This window comes from Fukomys damarensis, unplaced genomic scaffold (genome assembly GCF_012274545.1).
Source record: "Fukomys damarensis isolate Sample0158 unplaced genomic scaffold, DMR_v1.0_HiC HiC_scaffold_1, whole genome shotgun sequence".
NCBI lineage: Eukaryota > Metazoa > Chordata > Mammalia > Rodentia > Bathyergidae > Fukomys > Fukomys damarensis.
The window spans coordinates 33725361-33741384 of record NW_022900913.1 but is presented as its reverse complement, the minus strand read 5'-3'; the positions used below and the strand labels follow the sequence as shown (position 1 = coordinate 33741384).

General features: G+C 36.4%; 2 long non-coding RNA genes across 2 annotated transcripts; both read left to right on the top strand.

The window, feature by feature from the left end:
- Positions 1-32: 32 nt before the first annotated feature.
- Positions 33-7170, top strand: LOC104868904. Its single transcript, XR_004516025.1, has 4 exons — positions 33-343; positions 452-591; positions 3287-3389; positions 7136-7170. It is a non-coding gene; the product is annotated as an uncharacterized LOC104868904 (long non-coding RNA).
- Positions 7171-7194: 24 nt separating this feature from the next.
- Positions 7195-16024, top strand: LOC117286541. Its single transcript, XR_004517725.1, has 3 exons — positions 7195-7228; positions 10275-10357; positions 15988-16024. It is a non-coding gene; the product is annotated as an uncharacterized LOC117286541 (long non-coding RNA).

The following is a 16024-nucleotide window of genomic DNA, read 5'->3' as shown; positions in this document are numbered from 1 at the left end:
ATCAGATGGTACAGAACCACGTGGAACAGCAGTGCTACTGACCTGACGTAAATGTCTAATTCTCTCAGTCTCTTCCATCATTTGATTCTCACAAGACTCTTTGTTCTTGGACAATTGAATGTGTCTTGTGGGGGGGGGAGGTGGGGGACTATTATTCAAGAGGACATTGTGTATGAAGACAGGAACTACTAAGCGCTGTGTGAGGAAGAGCATGTGGAAGGTACTGAAAGTGGTAAAAGATTTGCCAACAGTCCTGGAATAAAGAAAAGTTAAGAGTTTATTGATACACTGCAAGAGAGCACAGAGTGAGTTCCAAGGGCAGACTGCACCATCAAGGAGAAAGGTGAGACTTTTATAAAGGTTTGAGAACACAAAAAAGGTATGGGGCGATCAAAACAAATGTCAAAGGAAGGATTTATTTAGGTCAGCTTGCACTCTGTTTTCTTCACAGGAACACCTTTATTTTGTCAAGAATTACACATCAAAGGAGCAAAATTAACAATGGTCCACTATTTGTGTCCTCACAGAAAGCCTTAAGACTTGAAATAGGGACACGTGTATCAACTCTAAGGAAAGGGTCACAGGCCATTGGTAAGAAACATGTGGTCCACATCAAAGGCAGGTTTATCATTTACTTTTATGTGTAATTTAACCTGTACAGAATGTTATGCCCACTTATAGCGCTGGTTCAGAGAAGCTTGATGGGGTAAGAGACTGGGCTTACTTTACTGCACTGTAACTGCAGATTAACTCATTTGCCACCTGTTCAGTCTCCACATTAAATTAAAAGGAAAAAAAAAGAGATATCACCATGTTTTGACATAGAATAGTGGTGGGAGGTCAGATAGACTATACTGTACTTGAGTCTTCAAAGGTAGACTGGGTTGGGAGTCAAGCCCTAAACACACACATGGAAGGAATTCAGTATCTGCTGCTAAGGTGAAACAGTTAAGTTTATTGGGCACAGAATTTTTGGCAGCCTTTTCAACTTGGTCTGCCTGATCATGTGACCATGTTGAATAATACATTACCAGAACAATGATCTCTATTTAGAAATTCAAGCTAGTTTTGAGTTATGTTAAAACAGAAATCAATCTACTTAGAAGACAAAAAGAAACTAAAGCAGGTTTTTAAAAACCATTTGCCTTACAGACCCCTTCTTAGGAAAAATACCTTTATAGACTTCTACCATTTATTTAAATTACCTTAGGGATATTCTTTCTTTGTTTTTCGTGTACTTGGACTTATTGAGATTCTTGGATCTTGTTTCTATTTTTTTATCAAATGTGGAAAATCTTCAGCTCCTATTTCTTCAGTTATTTTATCTGTCCCCACCCTGCCCAAGATAAAACAATAACATATATAGCTGGATTGCTTGAACTTGATCTAGAGCTCACTGCTATTTGGATAGTTTTTTATCTTTCTTCTCTGCTCTCCTCCTTTATCATTTCTGTTCTACCTCCACAGTCTGATATCTAATGTCTTTAAGTCATTATTTTATATAGTTTTTCCTGTATTTTGTCCAAAAAGTGTAAAACTTGTCCCTGCTCAACCATTCTAGTTGGAGGCAGGACCACAAAGAGATGCTTCTAAAATATTTTTCAGAAGATTGAGGAGACTTCTCTTTCCCAGAAACTCTAGAGAAATGTCTTCCTCAGGCTCTTGAGTCATGAGTGGTCATGTGTTCACCCTACATCAATAGCTTTTGTAAGGAGATAGCAATTTTTAAGTGAGGCTTGAACCACCTGTCCCAATGCCAAAGCCAAAGGTGGAGTTAACTTCTCTCCAGTCAGTTTCTCAACCTCAGCAATAATGATATCAAAGGTCAGATAATTCTTTGTTGTGATTGGTTGTCCTGAGTGTTTTAAGTAAAATATTTGGTATCATTCTTGTTCTCTACCACAAGTTGCTAGAAGCACCTCTATCTCACTTGTGACTCAATGTGTGACAATAGCAAGTGAATCCAGTTTGTTTCTTGTTAGGACTAAGATGATAAAGAGCACATGATAAATTTAGGGGAGTTAAAAGACTATTTTGGGGACCTTTATTATTTTGTTGTGTGTTATGCTGGCCTTAAACATCAAGGAATGGTCTACCAGGTGCTAGTTCAGGTATCTGACAGGAATACTGTGAGAAATTGAACTGAGATCCATTTTAGATCAGATATCCATTTTAGATGAGGCCCTAAGAAGGTTGCCTACCTACCCCGTCTCTGATATTGACTCACTGGGGATGAGTATAGAATTACATGTCAGCAGTTTTCTAAGGTACAGTTGATGAATTTTAAAAATTCATTGGCAAAATCAGTAAGATCCACCTATTACTTTCCTTTGAACTTCTATCTTCTAAATAAAATTATTATGGGTAGAACCCTTAGTGAGGCCCTAAGAAGGTTGCCTACCTACCCCGTCTCTGATATTGACTCACTGGGGATGAGTATAGAATTACATGTCAGCAGTTTTCTAAGGTACAGTTGATGAATTTTAAAAATTCATTGGCAAAATCAGTAAGATCCACCTATTACTTTCCTTTGAACTTCTATCTTCTAAATAAAATTATTATGGGTAGAACCCTTAGTTTAGAAACAGTTTTCTAATTATTATCTTGCTTAATATGTAAAATCTTTGACCTTGTTATTCTTAATATTATTTCCTTTTAGAATTGTAGAAACTGACTCTCAAAGGCTTTATTTATTTATTTATTTTTTTACTTACCCTGGATTGATCTCAAGACCTCGCACTTATGAAGCAGGCAGCAGAACCACTGAGCTAAATCCCTGGCTCTCGAAGGCTTGCTTTATTTATTTATTTAAAAAAAATTTTTTTTCCTCATTGAGTTTATTGGTACATTTTAGGTATACAGTACAGTTACATTCATCATTGGGATCTTCTACCTTCACATGACAGGTCTTGGTTCTCATTTTTTCCCCTTGTCCCTGCCCTCTCTTCACCCCTCCTCCCTCCCCCTTTACAAACATTTCATTTCCATTTCTTCATTTTCTCATATTTTTTTCTTTTCCCTTATTAGCTTTCCCCTACCCTTCCCACTTTCCCTACACCTTTAGCCCCTTTCTTCCTATTTCACATTGTCCATTATATCATTAGGATCTTATGTACTATTATAGTTTATTCACACCAAACTATTCAGTATTTGCACATGTCCTTAAAGGCTTTAAACAACTTACCCAAGGTCACACAAGTGGCAAATGGAAGAAATGGAATTTTATGAGAGACCTAAACCCTCTCGTTTTAAGTTTCATTTTCCTCCTTTTACTTTACTTCTTTAGGTTCACCCCTTATGGAATATTACTTCTAAATTACAGAGTTGGGGGATTTGCCCAGTTTCTAGCAGTGCTCTGGGTCTATAGAAACTCCAATGAAAACTTCATGGTGAGTACTTGGGCACTACCAAATAATCATTGTTTTGGACTATAAGTAAACATCAAGGCAGTCAGTGACTAGATTTGTGAGTGATGCTCATACAAACCACTGTTTCCAGTCTGCTCTGACAACCAGAATCCAAGCCTAGCAACATCATAGATCCAGCAGATTTTTAAGAATAGGGAAAAGCTTTATTTGAAGGGTAGTTGGACCAAAAGCATTGGTCTTACCTAAACATTTGTTAAAAATGAATAATTTCAGGTGACACCCAAACCTACTTAATCTCAACATGCATTTTAACAAGATCCCTGCATGACTCATAGATGCTTTAAAGTTTGAGCAACAATTAACTAGATATACACGTTGTTTGTGTCTTCCCAAAGTCCTCTGCAGCCTAATAGTTCTTTCACTCAACAGCAGATGACCTGGGAAATTTTGATAATTCCAACTGGGCGTTTCTAACCATGTCAGTAATATTAAATCTGTTAAGGCTGTTAGGGCTGATGTCTCCAAAACAGGTCTGCCTTAAACTCTTCACATCATGAGGTCATACAAAGTTATGTATCTCTTAGATTAGTCTTTCCACAGCATGACTGCCTTGACAGACACAGGCTGGACACAGGCCAGGGACATGGCCTTTAGTGCTGTATATGTTAAACTTATATTACTACACAGTGATTAAAGGGAGTGGGAAGGGTAGGGGAAAGGAAATAAGGGAAAAGAAAAAAATATGAGGAAATGAAAAAATTGAAATTAATTATATGCAAATAGGGAAGGGAGGAGGGAGTAAAGTGAGGGTGGGGTAAGGGGAAAAATGAGAACCAAGACCTGTCATGTAAAGGTACAAGATCCCAATGATGAATGTAACTGTACTGTATACCTAGAATGTACCAATGAACTCACTGAGAGAAAAAAACATGATGTCTTAATGATTGATACTTGTGTGAGCTTCACAGATACCATATTTCATCCTGTAACCTCTCAAGAATGCAGGTATTATCTCATAGAATGATAATGACTTGAAACTGATTTTCAGCATTTTCACTCATTGTAAGTGAAAGAAATCTTGTTTCTCTGGGCCTCACTTTCTGTAAACTGAAGGAACTGGACTGATATGTAAGGACTCTTATAGCACATTAAAACAAATAAAAATACCAGTCACCAGACATCAGTAGATCAAGAATCTATATAGCAGCTATAAAAATGACTGTGATCATGTAGGCATACTGCATATTATTTTATGACAATTATCAGATAGGCCAGGAAAGCTGATATAGACTTGGGAAGGACTTTGAAAGATTGCTAAGGTCACCTTTCCAAGAGAATCAGAATAATAATCATAAACTAGATCACAGAGGTCACTTTGACTGCCGAGATAGCCTGCGATTGTCAGGGACAGTGTTGAGTCTGACTCAGCTGCCCAAAGTTCAGATGCCTTCCAGGGGCACATGGCTGGAGCAACAGACAGCAGCATAACATCTACGGCTTCTGCAAGAGGCTCAGTCATACCTACACAAACTGAGCTTAGCTAGTTTGCTTTCTGATGGAAGTTCAGTATAGCATATATGAGTAAGAAAAACTCTTCAATTAAAAACACCAGAAACATTATTAATTAATTAATTAATTATTATTATTATTATTTTGGTTTTTTGAGATAGGGTCTCACTACGTAGTTGGGACTGACCTGGAATTCACTATGTAGCCCAGGCTGGTCTCGAACTCACAGTAATCCTCCTGCCTCAGCCTCCTGAGTGCTGGGATTATAGGTGTGCACCATAGTGCCCGGCTATTTATTTATCATTTATTTATTTATCTATTGATCTATTTATTTATTTATTTATTTATTTGAGACAGAGACTCACTATGTAGTTGAGACTGACCTGGAACTCACTATGCAGCCCAGGCTGGTCTCGAACTCACAGTGATCCTCCTGCCTCAGCCTCCTGAGTGCTGGGATTACAGGCATGCACCACCATGCCTGGCTTGAAACATTATTTTTTTAAAAAGCAAAATTAATTATAAAATATTTCAAAAATATAAACTAGACACCTATATTTATTGATTAATATATATCACCACTTTACCACTTTAAAGTTTTTACTCTGCAGACATTAATCACACCTACAGTTGAAGTCATACCCTCTTGTACATCTACCCTCAAACCATAATTTTGTAGTCATGTATACTAGTTTCTTGAATATTTTGACACTTTTGCACATATAAAAATGCATATTATTATTTTGTATTAATCTATGTGAATTGGATCCATCACTGATGGTGAATTTATTCAAGCCATTAGATTTTAAATTTTTATTTAATTTTATAATTATTTTTATATATTTATTATTTTATAATTAATTGTTATTAGCTTTTATTTTGTGGTAGGACAGATTAAAACCAGGAACTATATTCAGGAGCTACATACAGAAGCTATAACCAGGAGCTATATATAGAACTCATTTTTAAAAATTGTTTTTAAATTTTGAGACCACATTTTGCTAAGTTGTCCAGGTTGGCTTCAAACTTAAGATTCTCCTGCTTCAGCCCCCCAAGTAGCAGGAATTACAGGCATGCACTGCCACACATGGCTGGTTTTTGTCTTCTTGATAAGTTTCTGTAAGAAATGTATGATTGTAGACATACCATTGTTTTTCTAAGTGTCAGTTTTGTTCTACATAGTTTGGAGGCTATGCTGTTAAGCATATGTACTTTCAAAACTAGCATATCTTTATCTCAAATTATATATTTTGCCTTAATATCTTTCTTCTGCTAATATAGTTTATTCAGTTTCCTTGGTTAGCATTTGCCTGGTCCAACATAATGCATGCATTTTCTTTCACATTTTCTACCATAATTATGATTCACCATGTGTCTCTCATATCAATATACACTTGGATTTTGTTTGTTGTATCCAATTTATGAATTAGCAATTTAGATGAATTTATACTTATTATAACTGTATAAATGTAACTATATCTATAAAACTATATATAACTATATATAATATAACTTTATATATAACTATATAAATATAAATATACTTAGATTGCTTATCATCCTATCATATTTCTTGAAGGGATTTCTTTTCTGTGTCTTTTTTTCTCCTTTTGAAAACCAACTCTTTTATATAAATAAAATTTTGTTGAAACATGAATATGACTCATTCAACTATGCACTGTGTATATTTGCTTTTGTGCTGTAATGGTAGAGTCATACAACTGTAAATAAGACCATGAAGCCCACAAAGACTAGAATGCTTGCTATTTGACCCTTTAAAGAAAGTGTGTCAATGCTGGTTTTATTGAATGCAAGTATTCCTTATCTTTCTCTCTTTGAAATTAGAGATTACATTTTTATTCCAGTAATGGTTACACTTGCACTAAGAAAATACTTTAAAACATCAAAAGTTAATATAGCTACATTTTTTTTGCACAGAACAATGCCTTTAATCACCTTCCCCATTTTGCATAGTATTTTAGTTTTTCTTCATTTAAATTTCTCTCATCCGTAGTCCTTATAGTTTTTTTTCACACAGCCCATATGTGTTTGCCTAAATATTTACCAAATTGTTTGACCCATGTGGGTTTAAAGCCCACTCTTTCCTTTTCAATTTAATTTTCTTCTTGTAAAGTATATCTTTTAATAGTTCCTTCAAAGATCATATGAAAATGTATACTACTCACTGCATATGACACATATATTCAGACTTACTTTGTTTTATTTTTTCTCTGCTCATTTTTTTTCTTGCTATACAGTTCAGGCTGACCTTGAATTCACTACATATCCCAGGCTGGCCTTGAACTTGTGGCATTCCTCCTGCCTCAGCCTTCCAACTGTTGGGATTACAGGTGAGTCTCTTTGCTCTTAAATGGTAATTTAGCTGATACTTTTCATCAACAAATTTTTTTTTCTGTTGAGAATTTTGCTTTCCAATTGTTACTTTATAAATAATATATCTTTTCGTTCTGCACATTACTAAGATTTTTCATGTTGTCTATGATGATCCTCAGTTTACTCTGATGTATTTAGGTATGAATTAATTTTTATTCATTTAGCTTAAAGCACATTCTCTCTCTCTCTCTCTCTCTCTCTCTCTTTCTCTTTAAACCAGGGATCGAACTTGGGACCGTGGGTTTGTGAGGCAGGCACCCGCACCACTGAGCTAAATCTCCAGCCCTACATTCTTATTCCTATATCTGAGAATTTTAGTCTTTCAGTGATTCTGGAAAATTCCCATTGCATATTGCTTTCCCCCAGTCATTTCATTTCTCTCTCAGCTTCTAGATATACAATGTCTGACATCTTCTATCTTGACAGTTAATTTCATATACTTCATGCAGAAAACATATTCTATCCAGCACAAACTCCTACAAATTCCTATGCCTGCGCTCACAGATATTTCAATATATACACCTCTTCTCATTTCTTTTCCTCAGCTTAACATAAGCATTAGGACACCTATTTTGGTATAAAATCTGTTTCCATTTTTGTGTTCCACTCACACAAAATGTTAAAGTTTCCAAACTTCAGTTTTAAATTTAAACAGAGGGTGCTAAATGTTGAGAAATAAGTGTCTGCCTTTTGAGGTGGTTGTGAGAACAAGATGAGCTAGCATACATAACACTTGGGCTGGAAGCTGACACAGTAAACACTCAATAAGATGGATAATTATGGCAGTACATGCTTGTAATCCCAGCACTTGGGAGGTTGAGGCAGGAGAATTGCAAGTTTGAGACCAGCCTGGGGAATTTAACAAGACTCTGTCTCAAAATAAACAATAAAAAGGGCTAGCTCAGTGTGAGGGTTCTAGGTTTAATTTCAGTACCGGGGGAAAAAACATGGAATAATTAAGGTCATCATCATCATTATCATCAGTTTAAGTCAAAACTTTTTTTATTCTATGATCAGTGTTCATCTCTTCTACAATTTGCAACATTCCTTTTTATTTTATTTTTTTTTAGTATTTTAACTATATTGGATACTGTGTCATAGATTATAAAATTATTCAGGTTTCTTTTTGTCCAAAATAAAAATTTTTATCTTTATCCTGAGGCTTCCCTTCAGATACCTTTCAGTTTATCTTCCTTTCTCAGAAAAACTTTTGTTAATAAAGGCTTCCACCACATTCTTCAAATTATCACTCTCCACTTACTTTTCAACTTTTTACTTGCTTTCCAAAGTCAGCCCCATGTTGTAAAATTCTATGTTTAAAAGGTCTTATTATTAAGCACAGTTGATCGCTTTAATTATGATAATGATTATAATCATTGAGCCTTTGCTGTGTGGGAGGCACTGGACTCAGTGCTTCATTGCCACTATCTCACTTAACTCTCATAACAGCACTGTGAGGTAGGGACTCCTATTATTCCTATTTTCTTTTCAGATGTTGAATTTAAGACTTGGAGAAGCTGAGCAACTTCCCCACATCAAAATGCTAGTACGGAGTGGGTCTGGGGTTTCAAGTAGAGGTTCTTGAATGTCAGCTGGTTGTTGCTGCTACATTAAGCGAGCTCTGAAGCCCATGATCAGTTACATCAGCCAATGAAGTCCTCCGTGTTTACATTGATTTCAATTAGCTTTTTCAACACTTCCATCCCGTAGTACCCTGTCTTGGCTACATCGCGTGAGTCCCCTCAGGACTGGGACTCTGTATCTCTCCTGTTGCCCCACTAAGGGACATGATTTTCTCTCTCTAGAGGGACTGAACCTCTGTCGCTGGAGGAAGTGTGCTACAAACTTCCTCTGGGTTAGAAGGTTAAAAAAAATCTAAAAGTTCTGAAAATTAGATATTTATATTCCTATTTAACTATTCTATATACACACATTTTGTTGCTTCAGATATGTTGTATGAATTTAGCAGGAATTTTTGCTTCATCTTAAAGTACATTATAAAATGAGAGAAATAGAAGTAATCTAATGTCACCTGGGTCTATTTTTCATATATAAATGATGAGGAAATAGTCTTTTTTTTGAGGCAGAGTCTTACATTGTAGTTTAGGATGGCCTTGAACTCCCTGGAGCCCACTCTGGCCTTGAACTCATGACAGTTCTTCTGCCTCAGCCTCCTGAGTGTCGGTATTAGAGGACAGGTGTGTGTACCACCACGCCCAGGGGAAGTAAGTTTTAAGCAATTAACTAACATGCCTATGGTTGGATCCTTGGCAATTCCTAGCAAAGTATTAAAACATATGGATGTGCTCAATAAATACTCACTGTATGCATGAAAGAATTAGTGATAAAACTCAAAGGCACACCAAAGCTGGCTTGCCTTTCTCATAGGTCTCAAGGGTCAGATTTTTTTATTTGCTTCCAATCACAAATGCCTACTCAGAAAAAATTTTTTGGGCTAGCTTTCTCTCTCTACTAATCTTTCTCATCTTTGAGTTCTTGTGGTGTTTTAAGATTTATTGTATAATCAAATGCTTATTGTTTTAAATATATTCCTGAATATTACCACTCTATTTCTGTAGTTTGCTTTCGCACATTAAATGATCTGACAGTATTTTGGTTTACATTACTTTGTCTCCATCCAACATGCCCCCCTGGAAGTGTTTTGATTCTAATATTTGCCCAAGTTCTCCTTCATTAATTACTGATAGATTAACTTTTCCATAAATAAATTATACAGGCAAACTTTACCTTCTTTAAATGGAATACTGTCATTGAGATAATTTTTAAAATGAGTGAAGATTAAATTATCTTTTAAGTAAATTCAGCAAACAGCACATTGTGCTGACTTGTTCTGAGAGCCTCTAAAGTAAAAATACTGACCACAGTTTCCTGTTCTTTAGAAACATGTGACCTTCATCTGCAAACATTAGCAAATATGAAAATGTTGGATTATTTATTACACAATCACAAATCCATGTCCTCATCAATGTTAATATTTTCTAGGAATAACAACACGCTTTGGAAGAGATTAAAGCTTTAAAGATAATCAACAGTTATATTCATGGAAACTCAATTCTATTGCACAGGTAAAGACAAAGAAGAAGATCTTGATTGCTAATAAATTGGACTAGGAATGTTATGTAAAAGGTCCAAGATCCCGTGATGATTGTAACTGTATTGTGTACCAAAAATGTACCAATAAACTTAATGAAAAATAAACAAACAAATAAATAAATTAGCCTAGGATTCAGGAGATCAGAATTCTAGTTCTTGCTTTGTTTCTAACCAGCCATGAAACCTGGATAAGTCTAATATCTTACTGGGCATCCAGTTCCTTGTATTTAGAACTAAAGGCTTGAATTTCTTCTGGTGGTTGACAATGTGTCTTCACGCTTTAAGGTTCTACTATTTCTCAAACAGTGGACGCATGTGTCCTCTGCTCATGTCTGTGACTTATAGAATAAGTTCAAGGATAAAATTAAGAATTCTAGTACAGTGACAAGAAAGCAGTAAATCAATGGGAGGCCCTTCTGAGTATGATCTGTTCTTGTTGTCTGTGCTGTTGCCCTTGGGATCCTGTGATGAAATTCTTTGGCTTAAGCCAATAGATTGTTTTTTCAGCCAAATGTTCTCTCGTAAAATACACACCCTCCATTATGGAGTTAACTGTGGCTATTAAATTAACACATGTGTGATAATGCACCCATGAGGATTCAGAAAAAGTAGTCTTAACTTTTCCCATTCTTCCTTTATAATGTGACCCCAAACTTTGTTTCCAGTTAACTGTCTGCCTGACCCATCCAGCTCTATTCTTACCCATTTCCTTCCTTTCCAAAACACCAGCTTGATTCTCCTGCTCCTTTATACTTGCAGTTTCCACCTGAAGTTCAGCTTCAGTTCACCTTCACTTCAGAGCTCCATGAGGCCCCAGTCCACAAGAGGAGCCTGCTTTGAGGCAGAGTACTTCATGCCAGGACCCCTTGGTTAACTTTTGGTTGCCTTACCTCGTTTCCTATGTAACTTCAATCACTGTTGAGGTAGAGACTTTGCATTACTCTGGAAAGCTATCCTACTTGGTGTGGAGTCTCGTGAACTAATTTTTTTTTTGGTATTGGGGATTGAACTTGGGTCCTTGTGCTTTTGAGGCAGGTGGCAGAACCCCTGAGCTAAATCCTTGGATCATGAACTATTAAAAAAGGTTTGGTATACATAATTTTATACTCAATTAAGAGCTGCCTCATACTTCAGGGCAAATAGACAACAAAGCAAAATTAATGGAAAAAAGTTGTGAAGATGCTGTTTAAATGTTTACAGAAGTTGGGAAGAAAGGCCACTGCTTTATGTTGTAGGCAGGAATACCTTAGTTCAACTCATAGACTATCTCTGTCGGATTCCGTAATTGAACACATTACCAGTATTAAGATGTTTTGATATCCAAATATCTCCAAGGCTGCCTCTTGCCATGTTCCATGGAGCATGGCTCAAAAATCTTTAACAGAAGGCGCACCTTCATTTGTGGTTTTAGAAATGGGGTCTTTATAATTACATATTCTTATGCCTCCTACAGCACGCAGCACCCATGCCTTATCCAAACCTACCCTTGCTATATGCAGGAAGCAAAAATGATTGAGATATTTAACTGGATGTTTTCAATATACAGTCAGTTTGCTTCACCTAAAAAATCTATTGTGAGCAAGACATCCAAATATAAGGGTGAAAGTAGTATAGATCAGCCAGAGGGTGACACGGTAGAAACAAAGAAACCAAGTTCACCCCTGGTTCATTCTCACCACTATCGAGACAGGGCAAGTTATGTCATTTCAGATCTTTTGACCTTAGGAAAAGTTTTTTAAAACCTCTCCCATTCAATCTCTTTAAATGGAAAATGAAAATATAGAATGACTATAAGGATTTTATTAAATAATTCATATCAAGTGCCCACAAGATACACTTTCTTTTTTTTCCTTTTTATTGAGTTTATTGGTACACTTTAGGTATACAGTACAGTTACATTCATTACTGGGATCCTGTACCTTCACACGACAGGTCTTGGTTCTCATTTTTTCCCCTTTTACAAGATACACTTTCAATAAGCATTTTAACCATTCTTAAAAATAATTCAGTTAACTTTCTCTTTGTGAATTGCCTAGCCAAAAACTGATTTTTGTACCAAATGTGTTTTTCAACAAAAATGTGTTGTAACATAAACCTTCTTTGCAACTGCAAACATTTCATCCCTTAGGCAATTTGGTGTATCTGTTTTTACTTACCTCTCTGATAAAACAATTTCTGATAACAAACTAGACATAGATGCAAAATGGGTGATAGATTTTTTTATTTTTAAATTTAGATGATTATTGCTTCCTCTGATTCCTGGTGATCTCCCTAAGGGATCATGGCTGTTCTTTTCCTGGGTGATTTCCCAGTCCTGGCACAATTTCTTTCATTACTATTCTGGTGGGACTATATTACTGTTTAGATAAAAAAAAAAAAGTTCCCCAAAGGCCTTATGCCTCATAGGCAGGGCTTTTAGAAGGTGTTTAAATCAATATAGCTGACTTGCTGTTAGGAGGTGGGGTCTGGTGGGGTCTGCTGGTCACTGGGGGTGTGGCCTGGAAGAGTCTATCTCCCTCCCTGGCTCCACTCCTCCCTCTGCTCCCTGGCATCCATGATGTGAGCAGCCTTCCTCTGCTATGCCATGTCTGCCTTGGAGCCATCCAACCACTGTCTGTAACCATGAGTCAAGATAAATCTCTCCTCCTTTAAAAAAAAAGGTTCTACTGTTTATTTAAATCAACAGTCACTATGATAGAAAGAACATTATGATGGAAAGTGTTGGCACTGGGAAAACTGGCTGCATAATGAAGAATAAAGTGGTAATCTTTAGATATATGAAGCATTTATTTTTAAACCTAAAAGTTTGCATTTCATGGTATCCAAACTGTATATATGGTTATTTCACTGTTGAAAAAGAGTTTTAAGGCTATAAATATGTCCATTAAATATTGAGTGAATAAGACCAGATATAAGTACATAGATGCTTAGAGATAAGCACTCTTATACAATTCTTTTTTTTTTCAGCTTTAATTGACTTTATTGGTACATTTTAGGGATACAGTACAGTTACATTCATTGTTGGGAATTTGTACCTCTACATGACAGGTCTTGGTTCTCACTTTTTCCTTTGTCCCTGCCCTCCCTTCACCCCCTCCTCCCCTCCCCATCTACAAACACTTTATTTCCATCTTTTCATTATCTCACATTTTTTTCTTTTCCCTTATTACCCTTTCCCTACCCATCCCACCTTCCCTACACCTTTAGCTCCTTTCTTCCCATTTCTAAATGTCAATAATCTTATTAGAATCTTCTGTATTATTGCAGATTATTCACACCAGGGAAACTATTCAGTATTTACACATATGTGCCTTATTTATTTCACTTAGGAATATATCTTCAATATGTATCCATTTTCCTATGAATGAATCTATTTTCTTGTTCTTTATGGCTGAGTAATATTCCATTTTATAGAAAAACCACATCTTCTTTATCCAGTTTCCAACGGATGGACAAATGGGCTGTTTCCAAGTTTTAGCTATTACAGACTGTGCCACTATAAACATGGGTGCGCATACTTCTCTGTGATATGATTCTTTTAGTTCTTTTGGAAAGATACCCAGCAGAGGGATGGCTGGGTCAAATGGAACCTCCAGTCCAAGCTCTTTGAGGTATCTCCATATTGATTTCCATAGTGGTTGCACCAGTCTGCACTCCCACCAACAATGGAGAAGGGTTCCTTTCTCCCCACAACCCCGCCAACATTTGTTATTGTGTGATTTCTTGATAGCAGCCATTCTTTGTGGGGTGAGGTGGAATCTCAGTGTTGTTTTCATCTGCATCTCTCGAATGATCAGTGATGTGGAATATTTTTTCATATATTTACTTGCTGCTTTTACTTCTAGCGGATAGAATCAACAACTGGGATCTCATCTTATTAAAAAGTTTCTGTACTGCCAAAGAAACTATCAGCAGAACTAAGAGACAACCTACAATGTGGGAAAAAATTTTTACCAGCTGTTCCTCAGACAAAGGACTATCATCAAGAATATATAAAGAACTCAAAACAATCAGCCCCCCAAATATAAAGACCCAATTCAAAAAATGGACATCCGAAATGAACAGACATTTCTCAGACAAAGAAGTACAATTCTTAATTATTTGGTTTTTATCCTGGAAATTTCAGGGTCAACTCTTTTTGATTTCTATGACCAAAGTTTTTGATCAATTGAATAATTTGCCTGTTAGATGTATTTAACTGAAGAATTTATCCCTGAATATTTGTACTAAAACACAACAAAACCAAAAATCAAAATACATATTAGCTATTAGGAAATTGTTTCAATATATGCAGTAAAAAGGAATCAACAGCATTGCATCTCAATCAGTTGTACCACATAAACTCGGCCAAATATGAGCTGAACATTTCTGATGAACTTGTTATGGTCTTACACGTTGCTTTACATTTATTTGTTCCTATGGGACTCCATGTTTTTGATGTACACCTGAAGAGGTGGCAGGGGAAATGGAAGTTGAGATCAATATGATTAACCTGAGCACTCTGGAAACCAAGGAGAGGCTTAATGTTAGGATGATGTAGTTCTTTCATAGGAATGAAGGGTAGAACTAGGCTGAACTATGCACTGCAAAGTAGGCAGCAAAAATTGGGCAGAACAAAACAGCTCCCAAATAACTTGATTGACAGGTAACATTTATGACAAAAATAAACAGACAAACAAATAAACAAGCTATTGCCCTCTGCAGAAATTTGATCCCTAGCGACAGATTTGTCAAAAAAATCAATGAAAGAATTTGACCATAGGGAAGAATTGTTTAACTGATATGATTTTTTAGTCCTTTCTACAGAGAGAGCACCCAGTATAGCCCAATGTCTTATTTGTGTGGAAGGCACTGTGTTCTAAGAATATTAGCTATGATCTTGTGAAGCTTTTTCTGCATGGGCAGCTCAGTGTTCTTTGAGCTTGTCAGGGGTTGTTTTTTCCTGCCTACTTCCATGATTTGTGTGTTTTTTAGCTCTTAGACCCACTCTGGCAGAGTGATTGAGGCATATAGAGAAGATAGAAGTGGTTTATAGAGGAAAGTTCGTGGAAAACTAGAAACAGATAGGGTGATCAGTTTCAGAGAACAAAGTAGAACAGTATTTAGGAAGCAGAAGAAACAATAGAGCTTTAAAAGCTGAGTTCTATTTAATTCTCACGACTGAAGTTTGTTTCTTTACTAGAGTATTGTCATCCATGTCACTCAACTGTGCTTTTTTTGAGGAGGGGGTGACCAAGGATCAAACTCAGGACCTTGTGCCTGTGAGGCAGGTGCCACTGAGCTAAATCCCTGGCCCTGAACTGTGCTTTTAATCCTTGTTTCTCTTTGCGTCTGGGCACTTCTCTGAAAATCAATTGCCTGACTCTCTTCATATTTCCCAAGTCAATTTCTGAGGGAATTTATTGGTTTAGTTGATGATCATTATCTTTGTTCGGGCTATGTGTCCGAGGCTGCTATCTTTGGAAAGGCCTGCTTGCAAGTCTGATTCTTGGCTGGTGTTTTGATGTTCCCATGATTCCTAGAACTAATATAGGTGGTTCCTTGTGCTTAGACTATCAAGGCAAATAATATCATTTATGTTGAATATTTGTTTTCCTTCCAGGAATCTGGAATTTTGGCACATATTAGGAAAACAGAAG